The following is a 13,183-nucleotide window of genomic DNA, read 5'->3' as shown; positions in this document are numbered from 1 at the left end:
GTTTTTGGGATCTTGTTTACCTCTCTCCAAAAAGTCTCTAACACATTGGGCTTTGGTAGATTTTTGACATAAATAGGGAGTTTGCTAAAGAGGTGAGATGGGTCTGCGAAAAGCTGTTGATTCTCCATATTCCATCTCTCACTCTTCTCAATTCTCCTTCTTTCATCAGATAACACCCGTACTTTTTCAACAATATGCTGCTTGACCGTCAGCAGCCTAACATTGATCAGTGCGTGATTGTAGATCCTCAGTTCACAGGCGAACTTTTGAGCCCTTTTCGAGAACGGTCTACTAGATGTTATGTAGTCAATCAAACACTGAGCACGGGGCGAAGCATGCTGATGTCGCCGGAAAATGATAGATCCTCGAAGAAAGGCAGTCATTCGTGGAGGGCACATTCCCAACATTTTGCGATCACTTAATGAAATTCATAAATTTTCAGCGAGAAGCAATCGGCAACGACCAGTCCGGTAACTTGCAGGACTACGACAGTCCAACTATCGTGCGTGACATTCAAAATTCTGCTTTGTCGCGCAAACAAAATCATTCTTTGGGAATCGAAGCAATATGGTACACGCAGAAGATTTGACGGTAAGTTTCGATGCATTGACGTTCGAAGTGACGTTCGTACTGGTACAGTGCCATGCACTACTTACCCTCATTCTCGCTCCTTTTCGTGCACGCTTCTGGGGCTATACCTGTTTGGGAATGGACATTTGGGATACGGCGGACAATACTAGTGGAAATAAAAGTGAATAATTGACATATACTGGCGGTCAATCGAACCACGTATACTCGGAAAATTGTCTGCCTCACGGAAACTACACCACCATAGCACTGCCCTGCGGAGTAACTCACGCCCACGCGTAAGTTTTGGTGAATCGTGTCCGCGTCTGCAATATAATAACAAGCCAGGTTGGGACTCATTGGCAGATTTGGTGAAATCTGCGCAAATTCTTTTCGGTGACCACTACTACCAGTTCCAGCTGAAGCAAGAAGTACATAACCGCACGCAAGAAATAGACTGACCCGTCGTGGATTATCTGACATGCATTCGCACCCTGCTTAACGAAATGTCGCCTCCCTATACGGAACTGGTCTAAATCAATTACGTACACCGCAACATGTTACCGAAATTACAACTTACATTACATCGCAGTGACGTAATTAACTTCGATCACCTAGAACAATTAGCCATTCGCGTCGAAAAATGTCTACGTGTATAGCGCACCTTCAGACCCCAGCCATCGCACAGTGGGCCGGGAGAACCAAAATCTTGGCCAAAAATCAAGTATGGAATTTGAATAAATCAAGCTATTTATCATTTTGTAGACACTTCAGATTACTTAAAAATCGGGGTTTACAATTACAATTGCTTCTAATTGCCATTAAGTAACATTTTGAACTTAAGAAAGCACATCAAATGAGTAAGAAGAAAAATAATGCTATAACAAATGTATTTTTGAGAAATCTCATAGTATACATTTTTTCGGTTGTAATTTTGCATCAATAAATGTTCAGATAATACAAAATAGGCGTAATGACTTTAAAAAACTAAACAGATCTAATATTTTTGGTGTAATTATTCCGGAATGAAGTGACATTTTTCATATGCGCGCTATTGCGTTTCTCTGCACACTTATGCTTCACACCCAAATAGGAAAAATGAGGTGACATTTTGTTCACTAGAATATATACTTTGAGCATGACCTGCACTATTTTGCGCTATCTATGACTGAAATTCGAGAATATTAACTATTACTAATATGAAATCAACACAAATTATTTTTAAATATTATAACTTAAGAAAAAAATATAATTTATAATTATCATAATATATTTTTAATAAAGTTAAAATTTAATTTAATTTAATGGAAAACATGTGATGAATAAAAAATTGATGATAAATTGTTCATTATGTAATAAATAATAAAGTTTAAATAATTAACTATGTGATAAATAATGAAATAATAATTTAACAAAATATAAATTACTATTGTATTATCTTTTTCTTAGAATTTTAAGTTTAAAAAATTTCAATGCAGTTTAAATGTTACCGCGTAAAATTGTTAGTTCAACTTTTAAGCACCAGGTTTGCCAGCATTTTTTGTGTATCACAAGTAAAATGAATGGCTGCAGTCATACATGCAAACGATGATCTGCTTCCAATTTACCTTCAGAGATCTTTAGATACTCGATACGCAGGTTTGTACTTTAATGGTTTGCTAATATTATATTTATAATTGTAATAAACTCTCATTAAAAAATGTCCAAATTTTTCAAAACGAGAGGTCATTGAGTTAATCTTGCAGAAAGGAAGTATTGCTTGGTCGTCGATCACGTTATTGAAAACTCAAAGTTCAAATTTCGCATGTGGGGAGCGCGTCAAGAAAGAATCTAAGATGTTTGATTCATGTGTCTATTCCACACGTTATTCTAAATTTCAAGCCGCGACCCGACAAAAGCCAGATTTGAATTGAAAACCGCTCAATGGCTTGATTCTGATTTCGTTATCACTCATTTGGATAGTATTATAGATGAAGTGCCAAGCAGGTCCTGGCCGAACTCCTTTGGAATTTAAAAATAAGTCTTTCCGGTTAAAGCTTCGGGAAGTTGCTGCAATTAGTATTGCATATAACAAAGATACTAAAAAATTATTATGCATTTGTAATTTTTTGTAGATCTTACGGTCTTCAATTGTTGAAAAAATATATAATAAACGAGAATTACTGAAAAAGTTCGTTTATTCAACCTTTTCACGTTTCCGCATCACTGCGTGCTTTTTTCAAGAAATCTAAAATAAATTTATATAAATACCAACAGTTTTTTCACATTATAATGAACTAATTTGAAGTAAAAGAGATAAAATTACCTGTATTTTGTTTGAAGTGAAAACAAAGAAAACGATAAAAACGTCAAAATGAGAGTAAAACATGTCAATGTTATCAAGTCAAATATTAAAAGTAAAAATAAAAACCAGTTAAAACTCCAATTTTGGTAACAAGTAAAAAAAATTATGTTTTTTAAAATATATAAGAAGACAAAAACCTCAAAATTTAAGAGGTTTTTTAATTATAAGATTACATCCTTATGGATGTAATGAGGAAAGCGCACCAAAGCACTGGATTTTGAATTTAAACTTATTTTATGATACTTTGATATATTTTATTGACATTCATAATTTCTGTCTCTAAATTAATAAAAATATTACGATATTTATTCATAAATATGGATTCCAATATTCGTCTTTTGTAAGTGTTTTTTTCTTTGGCTAGAATTTTAATATTATTGAAATCAAAATTAAAATAATCGTCTAAATTCAACAAAGTTGTGATAGACCTGTATTCAAATTTCCTACTCTTCCATCTCTTTTGTGTTCAGAGACTCTTGTTTTTATTCTTCTCCCTGTTTCACCAATATAAAATTTTTCACGGCCATTACATTTTATGAGATATACAATACCAGATAAATTATCAGTTGTATCAATATCTTTTGGATTAGGTAAAAATTTTTTTAGAGTGTTATTGTTTTTAAAATAAACTTTTATGTTAAATTTCTTTAGTGAATTTCTCAAGCTCTCAGAGAGTCCTTGAACATACGCTAGCGTAACTTCTAAATCTGATTTATTATACGTGTCAATCCAGTTATTTTTCCTATTCGAACCATTATAGATTTCATGAATTCTTTCTTTAATAATACTATTTATCAAAGGAAGCGGATAATTATTTTGAATTAATGTGATTTTTATTTGGTCCAAATTTTCTTTTCTAAATTTTATATGACTTAACTTTACGCAGCTATCTATTAAACTTTTTATTAGGGCAACCTTTTGACAATACAAATGATAGGAATCAAAATTATGATATCTGCCAGAACATGGATCTTTTTTAAACCAATTAGTAATCAACTCACCTTTTGGTGTTTTTATAATTTTTAAATGAAGATAACTTATTGAATCATTTTGTTCTAGTTCACATGTAAACTATATGAATTTTTCAATGCTATTAAAAGTATTAATAAAATCATCAATTCTTTCTGTAGGAACAATAGCTAAAATATCATCCACGTATCTTTTATATAAAATTGGTGTCAAATTCAATTTGTTTAAAGCTCTTTTTTACATCTTCTAAAACCAGATTCGAAATTATAGGAGACAGCGGTGAGCCCATAGGACAACCATTTAATTGTGTATAATATTTGCTATAAAAAGAGAAAAATATGTTATTAAAAACAATTTTAGTAGCGAATAAAAATCCATTTTTTGTTATTTTTGTTAAATTGTGATTTTGTATTAATTTCTCATCAACACTATCCAATGCAAGATCTAATAGTATGTTGTCAAACAGATCCTTAAAACTCTGAAAGCCCCCCATAAGCACATACAGCCAGATTGTTCAATTTTTTTTAATTTTGGCCAGGATTGCACCGCACGAAAAATCATTGCTACCGAGTTTAGCTTATCGTGAGCCAAGGCTAATGTCTTTTTCAAGCAGAACGCCTACATTACAGTCCCTCGAGACTACCGACGATGACACGCCATAAATGCAGGTGGACGAATTACATTACAACGCTTTTTCTAATACCGGAAACCCTCCCAATACAAAAGCCATCGCTCATAAAGATAGTAATAATAACAATAAACGAATCGCTCAAAATAAGGCAACACAGTTGAAAGAAAAAGTTCTTAGTAACTTCCCCTTTACCCACTTAATCCATCATAGCATTGATGTTGGCAATCACCACGCGATTAAGCAACGCTATCGGTTAACGTCACTATCGGTTAAGCCATTACGCAGGTAGGCAAAGATTACTTGACAAATATTATCATGCAATCATCCACCAGCGACTGGTCATCCTCAATAGTGATGCCGCGTAAGACCAACGGAAGTTATCGGTTCTGCATAGACTTCCGGAAATTAAATTTCGTAACTAAAAAATATGCCTATCCCCTACCGTACATAAGTGGAGTGTTGGATGAGCTGAGATGTGCGAGTTACGTATCCACTTTTGAGCTAAGTCAGATCTATTACTAGGTCGCCCTCGACGTAAAGAGTCGCATACTCACTGCTTTTAACGACCCGAGCTTAGTTTTGTTGCAATGTCCTCGTATGCTCCATGGTCTAACCAATGCCCCCGTCACCTTTCGAAGACTATTAGATCGGATAATTACTCCAGATATGGAACCCTTTAGTGGTCACATATCTGGATGACATTATCGACGCTACCTCCACTTTTAAGGAACACCTTACGTGGCTGGGATTAGTATTAACGAAGCTCAAGGAAACCAAATTAACCATCAATTGTGCAAAATGTGACATTAAATGCGTCGGTTTCCTGGCAAACGCAGATACCCTACAGGTCGTCCCGGATAAAATAAACCCCATTTTTACAGTGTCCCGTTTCAAATAGTTCCAAACGCGTTTGATACCCTATCATGAATGTTTCAGGGAGAGGTAGATAGGTTGATTTGATTAACGCACATCGCCGATCCTTGATTCGTGAACACCATAATGATGCCCAAGCCGGTCATACGGGAATCGACAAAACCTACGCGCGTATGGCACATACTAATACTTGTCCGGAATATTCCAAAATAACTCGGAATACGTACGAAGATGCCTGGATTGCCCAAGGGGAAACGCCGAACAGTTGGCCCTGGTCGGAATAATAAGTCATATAACAATCAAGAAATTATGGACCGTAGTAGCCGCCGATATCTTGGGACCCTACCCAAGAACAGCATCAGGCTACAAATACATCTTGGTTATGCAAGACCTTTTTACTAAATGGGTAGATTTGTCTTTTACGACTGGCTACCAAAGACAAAATCCGCGTCGCCTTTACAGAACTCATTCTCATGCGGTGTGGAACCCCCCAAGTTCTACTCACTGACAACGGAACCGAATTCATAAATTCTACACTCCATGACTTGGCTCGGGACTGCAACCTTTACCACACGACTAACATACCATATCACGCCCAATCCAATCCCGCTGATCGAGCAAAGCGAGTCCTGATAACTATGGTGATAATTTTAATCGAACATGATGACAGAAAATGGGACCAATATCCTTACGAATGCCGATTTGCTTTTAACACCACCCTTATTTCCTCCATAAAAACCACCCCTGCTCTCACGAAGGTAAAAAACACATGACCTAGTTGTGTGAGCGAAACGAATGGAATGCTTATCAATACTCAGAGTATGGGTAGTACAAAATCTCGAGAAGAACTGTCAGCGCCAAGCCCGTTACTACAATATGAGATGAGAAGAGCCTGTTTTTCCGTGCACGATTTGGCATTGATTAAAAACGGGATGTTATCCTTCGCCGGTAAAAATTTCTTCTCCGAACTCTCCAAAACGTTCCATGGTCCTTTTCATCTAACCAAGCAATTACCACCCATAGTTTATGAGTTCTCCAACTTGAATGGTAAATTTGAAAGTAAGACGCACGTAACAGATTTTAAGCCATATCGAACCTAGTTTGAGATAGCCTTTCTTATCTCTTTTTATCTAAGTCTTACAAGTTTTCGATACAATTGTCGCTGTCGCAAACGCCCAAGCTGTTACTGAAGCTGCCCAACACCTAACAAGAAAAAAATTAAATAAATATCCACCCAGCTCACGACATGGCGGAAAGTAGCCCTTATCGGCTACCAACTGCTATGAACAATTTGAAGGTCTAGTTTCACCGATTACCAAGGACAAATCCCGAATTTTCTCCAGGTTGGCGCCACAAGTAGCCTGCCCTGCCGATTATCCACGTCGCCTTTCAGCTCCAACTCGAAATAGCTCAAGCTCTCATGAGAGTGGCCGAAGCATATGTGGCTTAAACATGCTGTCTTATTCCTCCGACTTCCACAGGAATCAATGGTCCATAAGAGATCACGTCTGTTATTGCTACCGTCCAACATTACATGCTACCATCAGAACCCAGACTCTACGCCGGTGAAACCTCTTCTCCATCGCCACTCAAACACCGGTGAACTTGGGATCCCCGCAAAAGTGTTAGATCCAAGGCTCCACAGACCGAATCCAACAAGGAAGCGTACTCAACCCGCGTCGCCTGTCACCATCCGACGAGAACTAATGCCCCTACAAGTTACCGTAGCCCTACTGGGGCTACACCGAAACAACTCCAGGGCTACCGATCCAGCCTCAACGGAAACAGCTACTGGTGATCACCAGCCCAACGCCGGAACGAGGACCTACCAAATCCCGTGTTAGCCTATCACCATCTGCGCTACCTGCTCGAGAATCTCACGCTGCACCGCTTGAAGGACCATCCGAGTCTAAAGCCCGAAGAAAAGACGTTTCGCAACTCACAATGACTCCTATGGAATGCTGGAACAGTGGCTCCAAGAGACACTGCCATAGCAACTGCCCCTACGCGCCTTCTCACACCTACTCCTTTCGCTGTGGCAAACCCGGCGTTACCATCAAGGGTTGCTCCAACTACTCCGAGAAATGGAGTTTGAAGGGAACCTACGGACCGGGACAGCCAAAAAAGTAATGAGCCACTATCGCAAGCCGAGAAAATAGCCGAGACCAGAAACTACCTCTATCCGCCTAGATATCCTAATACGACAATTCACATACCACACTTCTCCTGCACTACCGCCTTACCCAGTCTCAAAATCCCTACTACCAAACATTAAAATTTCCACTCAGCCACTTATTTTAATCCACTTTAATCCTGATAAGCACCACCTAAACCACCCTCCTACCCGATTATCAATCCCTCTGTTTTTTTATCTTCTAAATTTTCTAATATTGTCACTTTTTTTTCTTTTTTTCTAAATCCTTTCGTAGCGAAAAACAAATCACCCACCATTTTTTTTACTGCCAGGTCGTAATTTTGCTACTGTCAAAATAATGTAACCTCTGCTACCACTATACGACGTAATCTTGCGTCCATTTAAACACTCATCCCCTAAACACCCTCCATCTTTCCCCTGTCTTACCTCCTAAGCAAAATCACACTTGTGTAAAATCGTTCATCTTCAATAAATACCACCCTCCTTTATATGCTCAGAATGCCCTTATATTCTGCCCTGTAATCCCCACCAGATCTTGGTTGTGCTCATTCATTCACATTAAATCCGAATTTTAAGAATTATTACAATCAACCTGTGATAACGATTGATTTATTCAACTCCAATACTTGGAGCCTTGTGCCGCGACGGTCCCTCAGCCATACCCATCACTGTCCCGGTGAAGAAGTTGTCCTTACTGAAGCCACATTTTTTTATTACATTATTTCAACTGATGATTATTTCAAGTTGCTTTAATTTTGATATGAAGAATAATGTTAAAATTTTGCCTAGTTAATGTTAATTTGATTAGGTACGCTTGGCTGCTGGATGGCCGCAGTTGGCCTTTCCCTGCGGAGGGGGTGTTGTAATAAAGACAAATGTTAACCCAAAAATGATTATTTAATTATTACTTGGACTCGGGGGCCGTAGGCTGCGTGCCACGATACTTCTAGTGTATATTTTTAAGTAGATTTAAAAATTTAGGATCAATTGTTTGTCGTATTTTGTTTCGCTATGATCTTGCTCCGCCCTTCAACCAACGGTAGTCATCGAGGGATTTTGGCACTTTGATGCGCACAGAGGTTTAAGATTTGCTTGCTACCTGTGTTAAATAAGAATTGAGATTCTTGTATTGAATCTAGTTCCCGCCTTTCCTTTTCTGCCTTCAATAGTCCTGGAACATGGCTCGAAGCCTTGGATGTCTCCAGAGCCATGGACGACCACGGTGACTATGACTTAATCTGCACCAGTAATTCTTATGTCGGAGGATGTCCTCACATTCCTTAACAAGGACTAACTCTACGGCTTTGCCAAATGCAGTCAACTCTCGTGGCAGAGAGGTGGAGAGCTTCCTCATTTACCGGGAATGCTTCAGTTCTACCTTCAGATATTTCAATTAATTACATCCTTCAATTGAGCCGCCCCTGCATGTTCTCTCGTTTTGCTGCATTTCTAAGAACGAGTCGAGCGGCACACAACCAACCACAAAGCAGCGCCGAGGCAGCACTCAATCAGCGCTGACCGGTTGGGAATCACCCCAAAGGAGAGCGAGATAACGCGCTTGACAAGTAACCCACAAGCCACGTTCCCAGTCGTTCAGCAACCACGTAGAGGAGTACAGTGAACGGGTTGGAATTCCGCACGGATCGTCGTGTCCCTTAAATTGGACTTTAGTCTTGAGAGTTTTAGTTGGTTTTTTTGAGCTTGCTGTTGCTTTTAAGATGAAGGACACAAGGACCCTGCCGAGACTTTAATGTATCCATTTTTTTAGAATCCATTATATTTTCTGTGTCGGTTAAAAGAATCAGAAATTGTCTATGTAGCTGTCGGTATCGCCATGTCAACCCCTGTTTTTAGCATAGTCGGAATATTCGGCGTCCTTTAGTTGCTTTCGACTCCATTTTGTTCTCGTTGTTCAAATTAATTCTATCTCGTAATTTTACTGATTGTAATTAAAAATTTAGCATTCTATCAATTTTATTAAGCTGGTTAAAAAAAGTAAAGTGAATAATTTTTTTTTTTCCTTTTACTATACGAAAATTACGCACCGCGTAATTTTAACCTTTTCTTTTGTTTGTGGTTTTGAATATGCTTGTAAAAAATTTCTGCCTGAAACTAAAATGTGCTTATTTAAATGTAACATTAAGTTGGCGTAATGATGTAAATTCAACTTGTTCTTTCATTTTTGCTATCTTTTTGGCAGGTGAGGTATGTCTACACGCTATTGCTATATGTAAATTGCTCTCGACTCCCCTTTTTCCTGTTTCAAAAATGTACATTTCTCCTTTCATGGTTTCGCCTGCCTGAAAATACTAAATTGTCTCCACAAGGACATAAATCTTTTTTGTTTTACAACAAATTGTGCACATCAATCTTATTACCTTTTGCATTAATTTATTTATAAGTAAGATGGCTGTATCATGACACCCTGAATTTTCTTATAAGGATGATCCATCCCCTCTACCAAAATTTGCAACCACAGGGCTGAGGCGGACCTGGTCACAAACTTGGCCCAAGCACAGTTAATCGCGCTTTGAGTAACCGGTTGGCGCATATGCGCCTGGTGCATAATAACGCCGTAAGATATTCACTATTTTAGTTTTAAATATTTTTCGAAAATGGGCGTGGCTTAGTGAAAATATCCTCCGAAAATACCCTTACAATATACACTGCCCTGCAAACGTTTGGACTCACTTCAAAAAATCGTTTTTATTTTATTTATCGCTTTAATTAGACCGGAGCTAAAAAAAACTGTCTCTTTAAAAGGTTGATTGTTTTCGAAATTCTGTTAAAAATAAGCCCAGGGTGAAGCCAATCTGTATAGTTTTTAAGTAGATATTGCAAAAATAGTGTACATTTTAATGTCTTCTTAAATTTTCAATTACTTCCGAAATAGTCAACGTTTTTCAATGTTCTTGGGCTTATTTTGAAGTTTTTTTTCACCGTATCACAACAACTTACGAGTATGAATCTTAAAAAATTTCTTTTCAAATTACAAGAACTTGAATTTGTAACAAAAAAGTTGGAAAAATTGAAATAGTATTTTTAGTAACAAAAAACATTGAAATTTATACTATTTTTTCAATATCTACTTAAAAACTTGACAAATTGGGTTCACCCTGGGCTTATTTTAAACAGAATTTCGAAAACAATCAAACTTTTGAAGCGACATTTTTCTGGCCCCGGTATAATTAAAGCGAAATACACAAAAAAAAGTTTTTTTTAAGTGAGTCCAAACCTTAGCAGGGTAGTGTATATATATAAAATTCATTCTCCATCATTTATCGGTACCGACGTCCGGAACTCCTTATTCAGATATTGTAGAATTAAGTACAAAGGTTAGTCTTTATTATTGTTTAAATATTTTTTATTTTACTGCTTATTTAACAGTAATCATTAGTTATTTAAATTTTTTTTAATTATCTGCTATATCATCAGAGATTGTACCTTACCGATAGTAGATCAACCCTCCAAACCATGAAGGCAGATAATCTACACAATATCGATCAAGTTAAGAATCTTCAATAACAGAAAATGCTTAACGTCTTAATAAGACTACATGGAAAATAATATTAGCGTTATGTTCTTGAATTAAGAGTTCTTATTCTGATCCCTCTAATAGCTTAATTGGAAAAGCACCTGACCGGAAATCAGAAGTTTTGTGGTTCGATTCCCAATGGAGTGAAGATGGAGTAGGATCTTTTTTTCAAAAAATAATTTTAATTTAATAATCATTAGTTGCAGTACATTTGAATCTGAATTGTCGTTAACTGCATTTGTGCGTTCCTAGAACGGATGCCCTGCGTAGTTTCTAGATGAAAGGAACCGCGGGGCCGAAAGGCATGATGAGCTTAGTCAAGCGAGACAACCATCTCGAGAGCGCCACTCTCAGCGCGTTAGTTGCAGCAGATTGCGTCATACTTCTAAAGTTAACAGAAGTAAATCATGCTATGCTGCATGTTTATAATCAGAGCCTCTGAGTTTGTATTGCGGGTACTGCTTCTCGTTTACAATGCCATCAATAAAATATCGTTTATTTGAACGTTCAAAACCTAAAGTACATTCGAATTATATTAGCCTTAGAGTGCTTATAGTGATGTGTCTCTGTGTTTCTTTAATTGAACTTACTACATGACTTTTAACTATCCTTTTTCATAATTTAAAATTTATGTTATATGATTGATCTAGGATGTATCTTCTCTAAGTATGAATACACTAAAATATCTACTTTCTTCATAAACCATATTTATCAGGATAGGCCGAAAAAGCAAAATTTTTTAATTCTGATTATCGCCAGCCAAAATCATTTTCTGCATATCAAAATGAGTCTTCATGATTTTTTTTAGATTTTTAAAACAATACTTTCAGTTAGTAGAAAGTTTTTAAAGTTTAAAAACTTGAAAACAGTGATTTTTTCGTCATGTTTACATGCTCGGTCACCCTTTCTTCATCGAATTAGTTTTTAATGGACGAAATCATTTATTTGAATGCAACGAAAGATTTTCAAACATTTTTAGTGGAAAAAGACATTCTGAGGATGCATGCAGTTACGTAGGACATAATTTTTATTTGAAATTCGAAGTTCAAAAGATAATAAAAAATGTATCAAAACCATTAAACAAATTTATTTTAATATCATTTTTAGTTGTCTTTAAGTACATAAAAATACACGTCAGTTTAGAAGGAAAATGCCAAATAACTGTGATTGAGATTTTGGTGTACCATTAAGGAAAATAATATTTCCCCAGTTTCATAAAATTTTCGTATCCCGAACAATTTCTATGTTTTCATATAGTTTTTAATGTACGGCCGTATAAGGTACTAGGGGGCCCGGCCGGGGACCAAGCACCTGGGGGCGATAACGTAATCCTATCACTAAAAAAAGGTCATTAAAGCAAACGAAAAACATTTTCTAAAAAGTATACCGAGAAAGTGTCAGATTTGTATAAGATTTGACCCCTCCCCCAGTCTAGTTGGAGCGCGCCTATGGCGTTCAACTGGTGTTTCTCGCGCTCCGCGCTCGGTATTTATATATTCCCTACACTTATATAAAGATTTTTTAAAACTAAATGTCACAGCATCGACAACAGTAATTTGTTGATAGTAAATTCTCTTTTCTTAAAGCTCCATCGGCTTTAATGAACACATTCTTATCACGTGTCTCGTGCTTCGCACAATTTGACCCTGAAATTTTTATGTTTTTTATAAATGTTAATTATTACCATTCATAAAATGCATTGGTATTAAAAAATTCGTAATTTCATTGTCTGGTTTAAAAAAATGTTCCTCCTTTAAAAAAAATTGTTACTTACAAGTTGATGTTTATTTTTATTTATTGATGTTTATTAGGCTGGTGTTTATTGAAACTTCTGCTGTTTTTTCAAAAACTGAATTTGCTCATGTCCAATTCTATTTTAAAGTTTTCTACACATCAGTCTTACCCTTTTTAATTTCTAAATTGTTTACCTACCTCAGTGACCTAAAGTTAGTCAATTGAATTTTCTACCGCATCATGTTCTACATCGCAGTTGTACCCTATTGCTGAGTTTCCTAATAATTGACTAGAAGAGTCTCTCAAATCGTCTAGGGCGGAGAGTGTATTTACAACTACAGTTCCATGAAACTTCGATTATTGAGAAATGGGGGG

This window comes from Belonocnema kinseyi, chromosome 5 (assembly GCF_010883055.1).
Source record: "Belonocnema kinseyi isolate 2016_QV_RU_SX_M_011 chromosome 5, B_treatae_v1, whole genome shotgun sequence".
NCBI classification, from domain to species: Eukaryota; Metazoa; Arthropoda; class Insecta; order Hymenoptera; family Cynipidae; genus Belonocnema; species Belonocnema kinseyi.
The sequence above is the reverse complement of the archived record's forward strand: the minus strand, read 5'-3'. Positions refer to the sequence as shown.